The following is a 6,625-nucleotide window of genomic DNA, read 5'->3' on the forward strand; positions in this document are numbered from 1 at the left end:
TCTCGCAAAGTATCCTGATGAGAGCAAAATGAAAAGCTCTCACAGAGCGCCCTGCCTCTGGCCTAGGCCATGCAGGATCAAGTCGCACTAGTCCTGAGGCTGTTTCATAATATGTTCAACTCGTTGGATTCAAAATAACTCCAAATTGATGGTTAAGATTGATATAACTTAATGAAGGCCTGTATTCCGTTACCAAGTTACGCTTTATTTACACGTGCATAGTACAAGAGACTGACCCAGCTAGATCAGAGCATGCTCAGAGAATGAACAGAACATCGACACTCTTGTCTATATCTGTCAGCCAAGGCTTCCTGATTGGACCAGGCTAACAGACCCAATCAGGGAACTCATATTCTGTGAGATCCATCCAGCTGACCTCATTCTGAACACTGCAAAGACCTAGGAGCAGATGAAGGTCACTCAGCCTACTGAGTCTGTCCTGCTTAATAATACATCAGCTGGGAGGTGTCGGTCTGTGTTAAGGAAAGCATGCTTGGTTTTGCAGAGTTTCGGCAACTAATCTCCGTGGGATATAGAAAGAAACAGCTGCTGAATCTTCTTTTTTCTGAAACCAGATAAACAGAAACCATTGCTAATGAAAGTGAAAATGCGCCTGGTTTACTAATGCCCCTTTAGGGAGGGAAATCTTCCATCCTTACCAGTCTGGCTTATATATGACTCTAGTCCTACAGCAATACGGATGACACTGAAATGGCCATAAGAATTGATCAGTTCAAGGGACAATTTGAGTTGAGAAACAAATACCCCTTTATTACTGGTGAAGCCCATATCCCATATCGACGCACATATAAACAGACATATTAGACACAAATGTAAGAGTTTAGGTAGAAAATTTAGTGTCATAATTTTTTTGGACTTGATTTAGTAACAGGAGGCATTCCCCAACTTGCAGAATATTTTCAGCACATCCCTTTTTTGTTCAGCTATAACATGTGAATTCAAGACCTCAAATTAACTGTAAACTAGGTGTACAAATATTTACCGACCATCTAACTGCCCTTTTCCAGTGGCCATTTAAAAGAGAGATGAAGTAGTGATTCAAAATTACAAGAACAATCAGAATTAGTGCCTTTTCTTAAAAAGTAAATTCAGAAATTGTGATCGTGTTGTTAACATCCAGAGGCCTGCGCGAGAGAGAATTCATGAATGAAATCAGAGCCGTGAAACTACACAGATCCCTTTGCAACATGAATGCTCTCCATCTAAACAGCCAACTCTTGCAAAATTAGTTGCATGGCCCAGAGAGGGCACTTATAACATGTGAATTCAAGAAATCAAATTAGCTATAAGCTAGGTATACAAATATTTACTGACCGCTGGACTGCCCTTTGCCAGTAACTGTTTAAAGGAGAGATAAAATAGTGATTCAAAATTACAAGAAGAACAATCAGAATTAATGTCTTTTCTTAACACGTAATTCCGAACGGTTGCGTTGTGATTGTGTTGTTCACATACAGAGGCCTAGATGAGTGAGAATTCATGAACGAATTCAGAGTGGTGAAACCACACTTCACCTTGGAAATTATAAATTCAATTAGTGAGTCTCAGAACCGGCATCAGACCCACATGGATCCCTCTGCAATGTATCATGCAGTCCTATTTGTAAACATCTCACAGGACAGGATGGGGAGGCACACGGGTCCCTCTGCAATCTGGATGCTCTCCACTTGAGCAGCCAACGCTTACCAAGTTAGTTTCCTGACCCGGAGAAGGCACTTACAACATTGACAAGACAAAGGTTTCTATCCCAGGTCCAATCAGTCAGTACAAGCAAGGAATTCGTCAGTCATCCTGCCATTGAGTCCCATGTCCTTCCCCATCATTGCTAGTGACCTCAGTCAAATTTAACAGGGGAAATACTGTGGGGATGGGGTGGTTTACAATGCCAACATATGCCAACATCACTGCAGAGTTGGATGAGGGAAGGGCATGGAAGCAGCTTTGACTGTCTGAAGCTGACCTGGGATGTAGGTTAGTCCTGCTCCATCTTTTATATCTGTCATGGTATCTGGAATAGGTGGCACGGTGGCTCAGTGGTTAGCACTGCTGTCTCACAGCACCAGGGACCTGGGTTCGATTCCCACCTCGGGTGACCGTCTGTGTGGAGATTGCACGTTCTCCCAGTGTCTGCGCGGGTTTCCTCCCGGTGCTCCGGTTTTCTCCCACAGTCCAAAGGTGTGCAGGGTAGGTGAACTGGCCATGCTAAATTGCCCAAAAGTGATAGGTGCATTAGTCAGAGGTAAATATAGGCTAGGGGAATGGGTCTGGGTGGGTTTCTCTTCGGAGGGTCGGTGTGGACTTGTTGGGCCGAAGGGCCTCTTTCCTTACTGTGGGAATCTAATCTAATAGCAAATACATGCTCACTGAAGCATAGCATGAACAGTCCCATTTCATTGGTTTGTACCTATGGAGATTCCCTCCCTCCCAGCACTGTGGATTGACAGCAGCACCTTAATTGCAGTGGTTCAATAAGCCAGCTCACCTTTTCAAGGGCAACTAGGGATGGGTAATAAATGTTATGCTCTTAAAATCCATGCAACGTCAATGGTGAAAGTGACAGAATCAGCTAGATTTTATCCCCAGCTGGATTTGCCCCTCAGCTGAAGTCACCAGGTGCTAATATTGGGTATGAAACTCAGGGAGTTGCACATCCTGTCCTGTGAGTAGAAAGTTGAATTCTGAGACATGAATCATCAATCCTAGCAGACTCCCTCTGCTGGTCCAAGCGTGTATAGTGGCCTCAAATGGACAACATGCACAGTGCAATTATCCGTATACCACACGAACTCCAACCCAGTGGGTTATGATGCAATTATACCTGCCCCACACCCCCTCAACTGACCTCTTATTAATTTCTGGCTCTCAGTATAAATTCATAGCTGTTAGATGCGATTTCTTTTCCATCATCAAATACTCACATCTTGAGCCGCCACAGCCCTCCAGCTCTGGAAAACAGAAATGCAACTCACTGAAGGCTTAACACAGTTGTCCGGAGCATAGAATTGGCTGATGGTCTCTGATTGATCTTAAAATTCATGAAATACACAAACGTGGGAATTTTTCCCTTTCCGCGTTTAGGAACACAAGGGCAGGAGAGGCCATTCCTCTGGCGAAGTTGTTCCCTCAGTCCGTTAGATCATGGCTGATCAAATTGATTTCAATGTTCTCGCCATATCCCTTGATGCCACTGGTGTCCAGTGATCTCTCTCTCTGCTTCTCCACCCAAATTAGAAAAATTCCAAACCTTCACCACCCTCTGAGTGAAGAAATTTCTCCTCAGCTCAGTCTTAAATGATCTTCCCTCCCATTGGGCGCTCTGCTCCTTGTTTCAAGAATTCATCAGGCAGGGTAAACATCCTACCTACGTCCGCTCTGACATGCCTTTTGAGAATTTTATCAATTTTAATGAGATCACCTCTCATGAGTCGCGATAAAAGAATCGGGGTGTAGTTTCCCCAGTCTCTGTGCAGAAGACAGCCCGGTCATCCAAGGGATTAGGCAGCTGAACCTCTGTTGCACTCCCTCTATGGCTAAAGAGAGCAAAACTGTGGACCATTATCCAGGTGAAGTCTTGCCAAGGCTGTATACAATGGAAAGTCCTGAGAACCCCATTTACCTTCCTCATTGCAGGCATTGCCTGAATTCTTGCTTTTCATGATTCATGAACAGAAGACCCAAGTTCCTTTGGACACCAATATGTTCCAACCTCTTACCATTTAAGAATTCATCCTGTAATTTCTGGCCAATGTAGATAACCCCATAGGTGATCACACTATACTCAGTGCAGAAATGATCATACTGGTGGGGTGGGGAGCAGATGTTGGAAGTCAGCTTAAGTCAGTTAAAAACAATGCTCATACAGCATGTAGAAGACATCTGATGGGTATATGAATAGAGCTTAAGAGAGATATGGGCTAAATGCTGGCAAATGGGACTAGATCAGTTTAGCATATGTGGTCGGCTTGGAGGAGTTGGACTGAAGGGTCTATTTCTGTGCTGTACATCTCCATATGACCTTTAAATGGCATCTGGATGGATACAAGAAGGGTCTAGAGGACAGCGAGCCAAATGCTGGCAAATGTTACAGTTTGGGATATCAACGCATGGACGTGTTGCACCGAAGGGTCTGTTTCCATGCTGTATGACTCTATGACTCAATTGTATGCAAAGGTGGAACTTGAGTTCCTGTCTATGAATCATGTATTTGCATTGGATTACATAGCTTAAACATTGGTCATTCAGTTCCATCGGTTTCTGGTTTATCAATCAGATTCAACTCTAGACTTCACTCCCATCCAGCATCTAGAAATCTAGCATTCTTTTCCTTCTTCCTGTCGTTGACTTGTTTCCCCTTTACACCATTCAACCTCAACATGAAACAGTCTTTCTGTAGCCATCCCATTGAAACCTTCCATCATTTTAAAGATGGCTATATCACACCCAGTCGTCCCTCTTCATGAGAGAAGGCACATAGCCTGTCAACTATTCCTAGTAATACATCTCTGCACCATCTGGAGTGGCTGTATGCTATTGTTATAATATGACAACTTGGATGGGTGCAGCTCCAATAACACTCAAGAAGCCTGACATCATTTGGGACCAGGCAGTCCATTTGGTTGGCCCAACCTCCACAGACATTTGATCCCTCCACCAACGATGCTCAGTAGCAGCAGTACATACTATCCACAAGATGGACTGCAGAAATCACCAAAGATCCTCAGGCAGCACCTTCCAAACCCACGACCACTTCCATCTACAAGGACAAGGACAGCAAATACATGAGAACAACACCACTTGCAAGTTTCCTTCCAAGCCACTCAACGTCTGGACTTGGGAATCTATTGATGTTCCATCTGTGTCACTGGGACAAAATCCTGGAATTCCCTCCCTCCCAGCACTGTGGATTGACAGCAGCACCTTAATTGCAGTGGTTCAATAAGCCAGCTCACCTTTTCAAGGGTAACTAGGGATGGGTAATAAATGTTGGCCCAGAATCTGAGTGCAGTCTAACCAAGGTTCAGTAAGACTTATCACAATGTCTGTACTGTGCAATTCTATTCCTCTGGGAAAGACCTGGTGCTTAGTTTGCTCTTTAACATTCTAGTGAAACTGTGGTGCAACTCTCAGTGCTCAGCATAGATCCCTTTGACTCACCTGGACAAGTAATAAAAGAAAAGGAGGACTACAGATGCTGGAGAGTCAGAGTTGAAATGTGTGGCACTGGAAAAACACAGCCAGTTAGACAGCATCTGAGGAGCAAGAGAAACAATCTTTCAGCCATAAGCCCTTCATCAGGAATGTGTTGGGGGAAGGAGGCAGAGAGATAAATAGGAGGGTGGGGGCTGGGGTGGATGTAGCTGGGAAGGCACGAGGTGGATGCAGATGTGGGGGGGGGGGGGGGGGGGGATAGTAATTGGTGGTGGGGAGGGTGAAGTGGATAGGTGGGAAGGAAGATGGACAGGTAGGAGGGGTCAAGAGGGCTCGCCTACATTGGAGAGACAGGACGCCAATTTGTAGAGTGTCTCAGGGAACATGTCTGGGGCACACATACCAAACAATACCACCACCCTGTGGCTGACCACTTCAACTCCCCCTCCCACTCTGCTAAAGACATGCAAGTCCTAGGCCTCCTCCAACGCCAAATCCAAGCTGACGACTGAAGGAAGAATGCCTCATCTTCCACCCTGGGACCCTCCAACCACACAGCATCAATGTCGATTTCGCCAGCTTCCAAATCTCCCCTCCCCTCACCTCATCCCAGATCCAGCCCTCCAACTTGGCACCGCCCTCTTGACCTGTCCTACCTGTCCATCTTCCTTCCCACCTATCTGCTCCACCTTCCCCACCGACCTATCACTGTCACCTCCCCCCCCCCACCTTCATCCACCCATCGCATTCCCAGCTACCTCGCCCCCATCCCCATCCCCATCCCAACCCTCCCACTCGGCCCCTTTCACCGCCCCCTCATTCCTGATGAAGGGCTTGTGCCAGAAACGTAGACTCTCCTGCTCTTCGGACACAGCCTGACCGAATGTGCTTTTGCAACGCCACCATTTTCGACTCAAGTGATAAAAGACTTGTCCGTGGTTCCGACCAAAACCTATTGCCTCACATTTATCTGCGTTGAACTGTGTTGCCCATTCTCCAAATCTTTGGATGTCCTCCTCTAACGTCTGGAGGAGGTGACCAGGTGAGTAGATGAGAGTAGTGCAGTTGATGTCAATTATATGGGTTTCAGCAAAGCTTTTGACAAGATCACATATGGAAGGCTGTTAAAAAATAAAATGGAAGCACGTGGATCCAAGGTAACCTGGCAAGCTGGATCCAAAATTGGTTTAGCGGTTAGAGATAGAGGGTGGTGGTAGTAGGCTGTTTGTGTGCCTGGAGGCATGTGTCCAGTGGTGTACCACACAGGGGTCAATGCCAAGTCCCTAATTCCATAAACAATATAGAAGGAAATGTGGGGGATGACAGCACGTTTGTGGATAACACTATGATTGGCCAGGTGATAGATATTAAGGAAAGGTTCTCAGGTGATAGCAGGATGTAGACAGATTAGAAATATGAACAGATCAGTGTCAGATGGAGCCTAACCCTTATAAAT

Source organism: Chiloscyllium plagiosum, unplaced genomic scaffold, assembly GCF_037043375.1.
Source record: "Chiloscyllium plagiosum isolate Xiang-an unplaced genomic scaffold, Cpla_swu_hap1 HiC_scaffold_35, whole genome shotgun sequence".
In the NCBI taxonomy this organism is placed as follows: domain Eukaryota; kingdom Metazoa; phylum Chordata; class Chondrichthyes; order Orectolobiformes; family Hemiscylliidae; genus Chiloscyllium; species Chiloscyllium plagiosum.